The following is a 14,370-nucleotide window of genomic DNA, read 5'->3' as shown; positions in this document are numbered from 1 at the left end:
ATGGTGGCGGTGTTTACTTATTGTATATATATGTATATTATGATCACGGTCTTGTAGGAATATTTTGAAGAATTGAATTGTTGTCATAATGTCAATGAGAAGGATTAATGTAGAATGCTAATGTGAAGTAAATTGTGAATGGATTACTACGAATGCAATCTGACTATGTTTAGAAGATAATGATGTGAATGTTTGTGATTATGTGAAAGGTTATTCTCACATATATGCACACACACATGAATGAACGAATAAATCTAATGAAGTAATGAATGTGAGTCTATTGAAATGTTTTCTCAATAGTACTCTAATGAATGGATGGGGGATTTTAAGATGGATAATTCCCCATGAGTAGAGGTGGAGTGTCTAGTATCAATCTCAATATTCCTAAGATATTTCCAATGAATAAATTATTGGTTTGGATAGGTACTTCCCCGTGAGTAGAGGTGAAGTCATTAGTACCAATCTCTTTGATCAAATGTAATGAAAGCCTAATACCCTGTGGGGGATTAATGCTAAGCATCGAGAGGATATGAAATGCGGTGGATACTTCCCTGTGAGTAGAGGTGGAGTATCTAGTAGCAATCTCTTGAAATGGATACTCCCAAGTGAGTTGAGGATGGGGTATCTAGTAGCAATCTCCATATCCCTTAACTATGTGCCCACATAGGACTAGCTAGTGGTTTTCCACGTAAAGGCTAAGAGAATGACCCTACCTTAGGCAAGTGGGGATAACCCCCGAAATTCCATGTTAATCTCTCATGGTCTACGTCGGTTAAGGATTACCCCCCCCCCCCAAAAAGAATGTAATGAACTAGGTCTTTTTAAGGGATTCTACTTAGTATGGATGGCGGAATGGGACGACATCTATGCATTGAACAAGTAGGTATTTAAGAGAAGTCTTGGTGTTTTCCTTATGATGTTAATAAAATGAATGGAATCTTGTGATGACCTTGGTGAGAATATGATCTAACGTCTTAATGAATGAAGGTGTTCCTAATGTAATGAAAGTTATTGAAAAATATTGATTTGTACATAATATAAAGATGCATGTTATACTTGGATTGTATTATGAGTTACTTCCTTGTCATGTCTTAATGTAGAATGAGTGTGCCTTGTCAAGGGTGACTTTAGAGGAGTACTTAGTGTGAGTAGTAGTATGGGATGCTACTTGCTCATTGCACAAGTATGACTTAGAGTCGTCTTAGGTGTTGGTTTTAATCTTATAATATGATTTATGTGATGTTCATGCCTCTTAATGTGTTGGTATGTAAAGATGAAGGATTGAATGGTAAATGCACTTGGGCGATCCTAAGGTGGTTCCGTAGTGTGGATAGTGGTATGGGACACTATCCTCACATTGCACAAGTCATAACTTAAGGGTTTACATGAAGTGAAGATTCAAGGTAAAGATAATGGAAAGGTTTACATGAGATGTATGTTCTAAAGTAATCAATGACTAGTATGTTTGTTATATATGAATGTCATGGCTTTGTACTTGTATTTTCATGAAGTTTTATCAAATGGCATAAAAGCATGTTTCTCCAATAAATATCCCTTTTTGCATGTTTTTGCATGACTTTCATACTTTGTGCTTAATTGTACTAACCTCATTTCTTCCCCTTTTGACTAAAGCGTGGGGATTGGAGATTTGGCTATGGATGATGGCTAGGTTTCTAAGGTGCTTGAAGATGAAGACTTGGTAAGTCCTCATTGATTTGAGGACAACACTCATTTATGTTTCTTTTAAGTCTTTAGTATTGTTTAAAGTGTTCTATAGGCTTAGTCCAAAAGGTTTTGTACTCTAAAGTATTCGATAGTTATGAGACATAAGTGTATAAAGTTAGAAGTCTTCCTCTTGTTATTAATGTAAGTATCTTCGTTTGTGAAGAAAGTTTAATTCTTTCTCTAATTTTTTGTATCTTATGCAATGAATGATCCATGAGGCTTGTATAAGACCTCTTCAAGGTCGAATACGTCGGTTATGACGGGTGCTCTCAGATCGTGACAGTAATTTTATGGATAAAACAACGTAGTTTAGGGGTTAATTGGATAGGAAAGGATCAAAATGCCCTTAACAAAAACCTACCAGAAGACGACGGTTCATAGGACTTTCGACAGATCACCCTGGTCAATCGTAAAGTCACTTACTGGGACCTAAAACTCTGAATAATTTCCACGAAACCATTCTACGAGTTTCCACCTTTTCTATGGTTTGTAAAACTATTCCATAGAACCCAACTTTAAACCCAAAATCATGCTTTGTCTATATCACTTCTACAAATTTCGCCTACGTATACGACCCGTAGACTATATCATGACCCGTCAAATCCTTTCATAGACATTAGGCCTCAAGTCAATTCTTTGAATCACTTTATGGGAACTTACTACAGCCCGTAAGCCACCTTATGATTCATCATGCCTATTCATAGGTCAACTTAGTGGGACTTGACATTTTCAAAACTCAATTCAAGTCCTATGACTTCCTTTCTATGGCTCATAGGACATCCTAATGTTCGTAAGTTGGACTTGTAGACCAGTGCCTCAGTTCCAAAAATGAACATTTCCTTTTCACTTTCAAATTTCAATTTTCGATGAGTTACGCTACTACAACACATACAATACAAAAATACCACAACTATAGTGTAATTTACACCAATAAATTAACACAAATACACATACACAACTAAATAATTAGGACACACAGAAACAACACACGACAAAATTCAACAGTTTCACTAACCCTATAAACAAACAAACAATAAACCACTCACAATTTCAACCTATTAGCATATGTAACAACAAAAAATCTAACTATCTCACTAACCCGTAGAAAGAACATAAAGAGCAAAAAAGAGGTAAAAGATAAATATCACAAGTGACCAAACTAGTTGAAGAAATTCAGGTTCCGCTCCAGATACAGAGAAAATTACTAAGAGATCTCACATATACAACTTAATCACATAAAAACCAATTTAAATCACCAAAATACCAACTAGAATCATATGAACCTTCAAAGATATGAGAGGGCTTTGAAGATTTTAGTTTCTAATTGTCAATACCAACTAAAATCACACAAACCCTCAAAGATAAGTTCAAAACCCGAGAAATATCTGTTATGTTAGTTACAAGTCAGTATATTCTCATAGGCCCAATTTTTGGTAATGGATCTTAACCCGTTAATAGTTTGGATCTATGCTACTACCATCTAGCAATACCATATGCATAATCAAATAATGAATAAATGATTAGCATGAGAATTTAGGAGTTGATAATTAAGAATTATGTCATACCATTCGAATAAATATATTTTCTAAAATCAGATGAATATAAATTGATTCATTTAAGATTGTTACACATTTATAATCTAAAAAAGATACATTTAGAAAATCAAACTAACAAAAAACTTTCTAAAGGTCATATATAACAAGATGCCAATTGTCGCCGAACATGTATATTAATCTTAGTTGGTCATGGAATTTAAAGTTAAAACTTCATATGTAAATTATTGATATATAAAATTATAATTTTTAAAACTTGAAATTCTGTTTTGACATGCAACTTTTGTGAGGGGAAATTTTTTAATTTTTCAAAATTTTAACATTTAAGAGGGCTCATTAGCAATACTTTCAATATTTAGTAAAAATGTCAAAACATTAGGTTGTTATGTATCTTGTTTATGTTTTTATTGTTTAATTTTATTTAAACAATACAATTTTTATGTAATCTGTTGAAGGAATTTAGGAGAGAGATATTCTTTTAAAAAGGAACAAATGTTTAAAAGTCTCATCATCAGTTTCAATTTATCAAAATACACCAAATTCCATCTCTATCTTCTTCTTTCACCATATTCTAAAAAACACGTCTTTCTCTGGAAAAAATCAACATCTAATTTTCTTAATCTTTTTTGTTTCTAAAAACATTTATTTACCAAAACAAATATTGAATTTTCACTAATAATTGTATTGAAAATCAGGGAATTAAAGAAGTACCACATCTATAAAATTTTCAATATTCAATTTTCAGTAATTATTGTTATGAAAATCATGGAATCAAAAAATTCAATATTCAATTTTTACTAATTATAGTTATGAGACTTTATGATAATACGTTATAGTTTTATCTATTAAATTTTAGTTTTTTTTTTAATTTAAAAATTTGTACACCTATAGTTTAATATATTATTTGGCATACTTTTCTCACAACGTATTTGTTTTATTTTTCAGAATGTTCTTGGTTAAATCGTATTCATTCCAATATGTATACCATTTGTATTTGTATTTATTCTAGTTTTAATGTTGTATTTTGTATAACGAAACTTGAATTTCTTGATTAGTATGTATTCGTTCCAACATGTATGTCAAATAAATATGTAGCTATTTAAGAAACATATTTGTATTCGTATATTTTTTCACTGGGTATTTATTTCTCTTTAGAATTTTATTTCCTAACCTAAGTCGTCTTCGTTTCAATATGTATATTATTTGTATTTGTATTTGTTTTAGTTTTTATATTGTATTTTGTATAATGGTGTAAAAAAAATATGATGAAAAAGTGAGAATGAAATATAAAATTGAAAAAGAATACAAGAATATTTGTTGCAATCATTCTTCAATAAAATACATAACTAGTTGGCTTACCTTTGATATGAATATAATTAGGAACAATTAATGATTCATAAACTATGCAACATGAGATTTTGAATTAGTACAAATGTTGATAGCATACATAACAGTTTGAATATGAATTGAGAAAGGATACCAAAATTTGAAGAGAAAAAATAAACTAATAGAAAGTTGTTCTTCCTATGAATAAAATACATAACTAGCTTGTATACCTTTGGGATGAATACAAATCAGGGACAAATACAAGTTTCATAAACTATGGATTATGAGTTTTTTAATAAATACAAATATTAGAATAAATTAGCAAACTAGTCAAAAATGCAAACATGATTGTTCAAAACATCCATATTTTATAAATTTTAGTAAAAATGTCAAAATGTCAATATTTTAGAAAATATTGTGCATCCTAATTTAGTTTCTATTTTATCTCACCTTAATTATACCTTTTCCAACTCATTTTCTCTCATATGTTTTTTTTAAAAAATATTTTCTCTCAGATTTCACTCTTTCAATTCTTCTTCATCTTTCAACTTTCACTTCTCTTTTCTGTTCTTTTCAAATTTTTCTTCGGAATTGGGAAATATATATTTGAAGATATTCACACCAATCCTTTTGATTAATGTATGCATCTTCATCCGATTTTTAGGTGTTTACTTATTTTTTTTAAAAAAAATTCAAAAATTTTGTTTGTAGTTGAGTATTAAATTGGCCAATTTTCGTTTAGGGTTTGAAAATCATAAAAATCACTCTCTAATGGTCGATATATATATACATATATATATATATACATATATATATATATATATACATATATATATATACATATGTATATATATATATATATATATATTACTCAAGAAATAACGGACAATGTAGGATCAATTGCTAAAATACGAAAGAGGTACGATCAAAGAGTTTGTGTTTGCATCTTTTTGTATCACTATTGATAAAAGAAAAGAAAAATGGGTGTAGAAGATTTTGAAATTTTGTTGAAGACCAAGTTGAGGAAGAACATTTTTCTATTAGTTTGTTTTGTATTTATAGTTCTTTTTAGAATTTGATATTCCTTGTCAGTTTGAATTAAAATCATTATGTGTGCTATCAATATTTGTATTAATTAAAAATCTCATATTACATAGTTTATAAATCTTGTATTTGTCCCTAATGTGTATTTATCCCAAAGGTATGTCAGCTAGTTATGTATTTTATTTATAGGAAGAACAACTTTCTATTAGTTTATTTTGTTTTGAGAAAATGCATAAGTACCCTCTCAACCTATGTCTGAAGTATCAGAGACATACTTATACTATATTAAAGTCCTATTACCCCCTAAACTTAAATAATTTTCTACCCCTTTACGACCTACGTGACACTAGTTTGAAAAAAATATCAACACACGTTGAGCCCACAAGATAGTGTCACGTATGACCAAAAGGGGTAGAAAATTATTTATAAAATAAGTTTCGAGAGGGAGGGGGTAATAGGACCTTAGTATAGTATAAGTCTGTCTCTGAGATTTCTACCATAAGTTGAGGGGGTACTTGTGCATTATCCCTTTTATTTTTATAGCTTTTTCTTCAAATTTTTGTATCCTTTCTCAATTTATATTCTAACTACTATGTATGCTATAAATAGGAAACAAACGTACAAAGGCCCAAGGCCCAAATTAAAAGCTTCTAGGTTTCCTAAAATGATCTTATATGTATCTCGATTAGGTAAGTACTTAGTACTCTTTTCTCTCCGCCTCCCGCTCCTTGAATGTTGGTCTGTCGTACGAGGAATAACTAGATATTTTGGCTCCTTCTTTGGGTTATCTTCCAGCTTGAGTCCATTTTGCAATGGTTGATACTATCATTTTCATTTTTACTAAAATGCACAAGTACCCCAATCTATGTTCGAAATCTCAAAGACACATTTATACTATACTATAGTCCTATTATTTTCCTGAACTTCTTTTATAAATAATTTTCTATCCTTTTTCGACCTACGTGGCACTATCTTGTGGTCCCGGCGCGGGTTGACATTGTTTTTCAAGCTAGTGTCACGTAGGCCGAAAAAGGATAGAAAATTATTTATAAAATAAGTGTAGGAAAATAATAGGACCTTAGTATAATATAAGTATGTCTTTGAAATTTCGAGCATGGGTTGAAAATACTTATACATTTCCCCAAGATAAATAGATAGCTAGGTGGTAGAAAATTTGAAGAGAAAATACTCATGAAATTTGATGGCTATTAATTGGGAGCAGAAAGATCGAGAAGAATGAACACTTACTTCTTCTTACTAATTTTCATTAGAATCAAAGTTATAGCCTATAAGGGTTCCCATAGAAGAGATAAAGAGCTAAAAGATTGAGAAATATAGTGATACATGTGATGATGTGTGTTAGTCTCAGGAATAGATATGAAAAAGTCTATAATGCCCTCAATTTGACATCGACATCAAGCTAACAGGTTGATACCTCTCACATTTCTATTTCTAATATAATAGAAAGTAGAAAGACATATTCTCTTAGCATAAAATTTGATAGTATAAACATATAAAGTGTAATTTTATTTATAATATTATTTATGAGATTTTTGTGTACTTACTGATATGGATACACACAAAAAGCATGTATCAAGGCGTGTATTGCGAAATTTTTGAAGATAAGTCTGTCAATATATTTATATCATTAGAGACAATATTATCTTAAGTAAATACATTTCTTATTTGATGGAAAATGCATTATTTCATTGTTACGTATTTTATTTATTGTATAAAATATAAATGCAAAAATAACTGTTGTCAATTTTAGTATTTCCTTCATAATAATTCAAAAATATTAATATAAGGCGTTTTCAATTTATTAATATTATTATTGAAATTTTTGTGTATTTACTAATATGAAATATATACGCAACGTATGTAATGAGAAATTTTTGAAGGTAAGTCATATCAACATATTTATATCATTAGAGACTATATTATCTTAAGTACATTCATACATTTCTTGTTCGAAGGAAAATGCAATATTTCATTGTTACGAATTCAGAAAAATGCATAGGTATCCCCCTCCAACCTATGCCGAAATATTAGGACACACTTATACTATACTAAGGTCCTATTACCCCTCTGAACTTATTTTATAAATAATTTTCTACCCCTTTTCAGCCTACGTGGCGCTATCTTGAAAAAAATGTCAACACGCGCTGGCCCATAAGATCGTGCCACCTAGGCAGAAAAGGGTAGAAAATTATTTATAAAATAAGTTCAGAAAGGTAATATGACCTTAGTATAGTATTAGTGTGTCTCTGAGATTTCGAGCATATGTTGAGGAAGTACTTGTGCATTTTCCCTTACGAATTTTATTTGATGAATAAAATATAAATGAAAATATTACTATTGCCAATTTTAGTATTTCCTTCATAATAACAAAAAAAAAATATAAGGCGTTTTATTTTTATTAATATTATTATTATTGAAATTTTGTGTACTTATTTGATATGGGATATACACGCAAAACGTATAATGAGAAATTTTTTAAGATAAGTCATATCAACATATCTATATCATTAGAGACCAAATTATCTTAAGTACATTCATACATTTCTTGTTCGATAGAAAATGTACTATTTCATTGTAAAGATAAAAAATGCACAAGTACTCCTCTAGGCAATGACCGAAATTTTAAAGACACGCCTTAACTATACTAAGGTTCTATTAGCCCCTAAAACTTTTTTTTTTGGTAATTTTGTACACCTTTTGTTTTATGTGGCAGACTCTGTCACTCCACGCAATTGAGGCACGTGAGAGATATTTGGGTGTCACGTAAGCCAAAAAGGTGTAATAAAATAACAAAAAAATAACTTCAGAGGATAATAGGACCTTAGTTTACTTAAGACATGTTTATGTGATTCCGGTCATAGTCTACGGGGGAACTTGTGCATTTTCCTATATTTATTGACCAAATCATAGTTAGAGGTTTACTTTGGACAATTAAATCTTAGTCATTTAATTTATCTTATGTCATGTGCCACTAATCCAAGTAGAAAATTAGGGAAAATGGAGAAAAGAGAAATGAAGCAAAACTCTTTTTTGATAGTTCAAAATAAGGGATTGTTCAAATTTTAAGAGAGTTGTTGGTAATTTCTTTCATTTTTGCCCTTATTTACATTTTCTAGGTGATAATTTTAAGAGAGTCAATTGCTCATATTTATGATTATACTTAGAGAACCCTATACTCGCCTATGTGACGCCAATAAAAAAAATTATTTATTTATTTCCAAAATTAGTCTTCCTCTTTCATGAAAAGTTGTGAGTTTTATGAAAAATTGTAATTTTTATGAAAACTTGTGGTTTTAAGAAAAGTTGTGACTTTTATGAAGAATTGCAACTTTTATGAAAGGTTGTGACATTTCTGATGGGTTATAAGTTTTTCAAAGAGTTGTGATTTTCCGATGAGGCACAATAAGCATTTGTTCACACTATCCTTTGTTGTCTATAAATAGACAAATCTGAACTTCTTATTATTATGCACTATTATATATTTGTGTACTTTTCTCCTGTTGAGTGGCTCACCCACCACACCACTATTGTTTATCAATACACTGGTGAATAGAATCGTTCTATCTTGAGAGGATATGTTTCTTTAAACTTCGAGTACTAGAGGGGAATAATTTTCTTAAGGAGACACTTTGCATTCAGTGGCTCGTTTTTTTCCTATTTGTTTCTATCTATTGTTACAGATCCTGATATGTTTTTTTTACAGTCATTAATTTATGCTTATGCTATTAAATGTTATTTTTAGTATATGTTTTAAACTTTGTTGTTTATGTTTTTGCGAAGTTATTGTTATAAGTATTTGTTAGTACAAATTAAATAACATACATTAAATGAATATTTACGCAAGTTTTATCTATTGAAATTTGTAATTCCTTAAAGATCTATAATACCATCTCTTGAAGACAAAATTCAAATTTGGTCCAAAAGAACAATAAAATTTTATCGCACCTTGATGTGCAAAGTGAATCAGAAAAAGAAGACAATAGTTAATAAACTTTTGACATGGATCAGGACGTATCGGATGGCCTATAGAGAAATATGATTAGACTAGAGCCTCTTTTAATCCCAAAGACATTGACAACTACACAATAAATTAATTTTCATATTCAATATGAAGTATCTACAAATTCTCAAGTTTAGTACAAGTTGTAGATACTTTTCTTGAAGTAATAGATGTGTTTCTCGACACTGCCAATAAAATAGAAGTGTAATTTCAAATTGAATTTTATCACTCTGGTATGCATTTTAAAAAGGGAACACCCAAACAAACTTAATAGTTTTGCGTAATATTTTTTCCCTTTCAAGTATATATACTAAGTTGAATTGTTGTCCAATATGATACATTCTCTCTTAAATTTTTCATTTTTACAATTACTTATGATACATTTAAATGGGGAACTTTAAAATGATAGATGTAAAACAAAAGGTAGGGCTGGACTTTCTACACATTAGAATTAAGATATTTGTTTACTTTTTTCATCTTTTTAAAATTTATTTATCCCTTCACCAACGATTATTTTTTAGAAAATTTAGTATCTCTGATTGATGTTCATTTGATTTCCAAAAATATCAAATAGTAACACATCCTAGAAGTAAAAGGATAAATTATAAAATCAAATTAATAGATGATTGATTGAAGGATAAATGATAAGATGTTATATTTACATTACTCATGTTTGTTATTACGTAATCTTGTATGTAAGACAATATATTATTTTAGTTTTAATGACATATAGGTTTAAACAGGGGCGGACCCAGTAAGCCAGACGCGGGTGCTCGAGCACCCATTGGTTTCCGATTTTTTGTATATATATACATAGGAAATATGATACATATGTTATTATAATTTAAATGAGCATTCATAGAACAAAAGCAGTTGTGGGTGACCTGGTTTAAAGCTCTGCAATAAGAGGAGCGCAAAGCCACTGACAAGGGTTTGAATCTCGCTAGTTGCATTTCTTTTCTAAAATTTTTTCTAGCGAATTTTACACGTGGAAGTGAGCACCCACAACTTTTAAATCCTGGATCCGCCACTGGGTTTAAAGAAATATTTTATAAATTCCGTGCTATTAAATTCTTGTACGATGCGCATGTGATTTTACCAACTTGAGAATAACTAAAAAAATAAAGGGAAAATGGTAAAAAAAAAATGCTCTTCAGCTATGTGAAAGGAACAAAAATGCCCTCCGTCTATAATTTGACTCAAAAATGCGCTTCTGTCAATCCTTTGGTTAAAAAATTTCATTAAACTATGCGAAAGGAACAAATATGCCCCCATTTGTAGTTTGATCCAAAAACGTTGTTCCATCAATATTTTTGTTAAAAAATGCCCTTATTGTTATTTATTGGTCAAAAAAGCTCATTTTCTAAATAAATATATTATTATTTTCTTTTTGACACAGTTTTTTCAATTAATGTTTTTTTAAAAAAAGATTAGCAAATGTTGAGAAAATGCACAAGTACCCCTTCAACCTATGCCCGAATTCCAGCGACACACTTATACCATACTAAGGTCCTATTACCCCCTTGAACTTATTTTATAAGTAATTTTCTACCCCTTTTCCGCCTACATGGCACTAACTTTAAAAAAAATCAACCAGCGTTGGGCCCACAAGATAGCGCCACGAAGGTCGAAAAGGGGTAGAAAATTATTTAAAAATAAGTTCAGGGGGCAATATGACCTTAGTATAGTATAAGTGTGTCTCTGAGATTTCGGGCATAGGTTGAAGGGGTACTTGTACATTATCCCTCGAATGTTTATCTTACTTTATTCAAAAATAAATAAAAAATGATTTTTTTTAATTTTATCATCAACATATTTTATTGTTTTATAAAATATAAATTAATGATACATATATTATGATCTTATATATATGACATATATCATCTATCGAAAGGGTACATGAAATTATTCTCTTTTAATTGATAAAATAAGATTAGGAAGAAAAAAAAATATTTCCTACGTTTTTATTTTTTAAAGTGATTATAGAAGAAAGAACAAGAGTAGTGTTTCTTAATAATATTTTAATTCAGAAGAAGGTTTGTTTAAAAAGAAAAATAATAATGTATTTTTTCGGAAAAAGGACATTTCTGAGTCATTTTATAACTATAGAGGCATTTCTGGATCAAATTATTGGCTACAAGGGCATTTTTGAGCCAAAGTATTGATGGTAAGGACATTTTTGAGCCAAATTATAAATGAAGGACATTTTTGTTCCTTTCACATAGTTTAAAGACATTTTTGGCCCTTTATATTCTAATTTATCTTAATAGGTGTACATAGCCTTAACAATTTACTTATTTTGAAATAGAGGAAATATATAATTTTTGTTTTCAATTTGAGAATAATATTTCCATGATATTCAATTTGATTGTTGCAGCGCTTAGAACTCACGTATCAAATCATGTTTGATGGTTCCTCCATAAAATTGTTTCAATTCTCCTCTCTTTCTTCTGTTGGAAACTTATTCAAATATACCATATTTATTGAATATTTATCATTTATAATTATATAATTTTAGTATATGCTAAATATTTACCATTTATAGTTATATAATAATAATATATGTATAATTCACTTTTTAATATATCGTGTAAATTTTTTAATCAAAACAAACTTAATTTATTTTAAGACACTTATGATACATAATATAATGCATGAAAAAATTACTTTGTACATACTTTATGTCATATATCGATAGGGAAAAAGCAAAAGTATCCCCTAGAATACAACTGAAATTTCAGAGACACACCTTGACACAACTAAGGTCTTATTACTCCCTTGGACTTTTTTTTTTTTTTGCAATTTTGTGCATCTTTTGGCTTATGTGACATCCAAATATGTCCCACGCGCGTCGATTGCGTGGAGTCACAGAGTGTGTCACGTAAGACAAAAGGTGTATAAAATTACAAAAAAAGATTAAGTTCGAGGGGGTAATAGGACCTTAGTTTAGTTAATGTGTGTCTGAAATTTCTGTCTTACTCTTGGGGGATACTTGTGAATTTTCTTCCCTGTATGTATATTACATACATAGTTCATTTTTAACAGAGGTTTATCATTACAACAAATATTTAGCATTAAATAGGACTCTATAACTATAATTTCTGACTATGTATAATAGCAAAATGTTAAGGGAGGGGGAGAGAAAGGAGAGAGTATTTTCGTTGATTTTGGAAAATAAGAATACAAATACAAAATGATTCGTATCAAAATGAATACATATTAAGAGGAGACAGGCGAGCAAGATTGAAAGAGGGAAAAAGACGAGCGAAATCGAGAGGGGGAGAAAAGAGGAAAGCGAGATTGAGAGAAGAAGGAGAGAAGATTGTATTTTTTATTATTTTGCATTGTATTTTATATTTATTTTTGGATCAATTGTATTCGAAATACAAGGAATACAACCGTATTCATCCCCTCTTTAATTGGATACAAATATATTTGACAAAAAATTAAATATAAAATACAATTTTTTGCATACAATTGAAACAAAATACAACTTTCACCTATATTTGATTGAGTACAATTGATACTTCATTAATTTGAATGTATTTCTTTTTATTGGCAGGAGAGAGGGTGAAAGAAGAAAGAGCACGGGGTAGAGGAGCGGATGGAGAAAAAGAGGGGAGAGGCAAGGGAGTAAGCTGACAGAGAAAGAGCGCACACGAGAGAGAGAGAGAGAGAGAGGAGAGGGCAAGAGAGAGAGAGGAGAGACAAGGGAAGTGTTTTCTATAAAAACTACATATTACTCTTTTTATAATATTTTTAAACTATAGCTATTTTTCATAAATAAATTGTTAATTTTGACTAATTTGATATTTTTTCCTTTTTAAAACATAGTGCAATTTTTTTTATCATATAAAATTAATATATATATATATATTTAAATATGGTTTGTCAAGGTAATAAACAAAAATATGTTTAAAAGCTATAAATATTTTATAAAGCCATCAAAAGGTATATTTTTTACACTAGGGAAAATGCACAAGTACTTCCTAAATTATGATCGAAATTTCAGAGACACTTTAACTACACTAAGGTCATTATCTCTCTGAACTTTTTTTTTTTATATAATTTTGTGCACCTTTTAACTTACATGGCATCCAAACATCTCTCATGCAGCTCAATTGTGAGGAGTTATGGAGTGTGTCACATAAGACAACAGGTATATAAAATTACAAAAAAAAAAGTTCATGAAGGTAATAGAACCTTAGTTTAGTTAATGTGTGTCTCTGAAATTTCGATCATATTCTAGAGGGAAACTTGTGTATTTTTTTCATTTACACTGTGTATTAAAAGTGAATTATTAGTGTTTCCATTTGTCTGCATTTTATTGTTTTTCTTGTAATTCTCCGTTCACTAATCAAAATAGCATAAAATCAGCTCAAAAAATATCCCTTAATTTCTATTGTTTGATCAAGACCATTACAATGTTTAGAAAATTGTCCACAAATATCGGTAGAATTCATTACATATAATGAATAGGGTACCTTTCGCACTGCCAACAGACCTAATAGCAACTACAGAAACAGATGGATTGTCTTCCACCTTATAAAGATCAGCATACTGGCTCATAGAAATATATCTATCCAGATAAATAATAGATAGGTATTTGTGTAAAAAGATTAACATAGGGATCCATTCAAATCTTGATTGACTATTTCCATATTTTATTTTATTTTTGATTGATTGCATGTTATCATTTTC

The sequence above is a fragment of the Solanum lycopersicum genome, chromosome 4 (genome assembly GCF_036512215.1).
Source record: "Solanum lycopersicum chromosome 4, SLM_r2.1".
NCBI lineage: Eukaryota > Viridiplantae > Streptophyta > Magnoliopsida > Solanales > Solanaceae > Solanum > Solanum lycopersicum.
The sequence above is the reverse complement of the archived record's forward strand: the minus strand, read 5'-3'. Positions refer to the sequence as shown.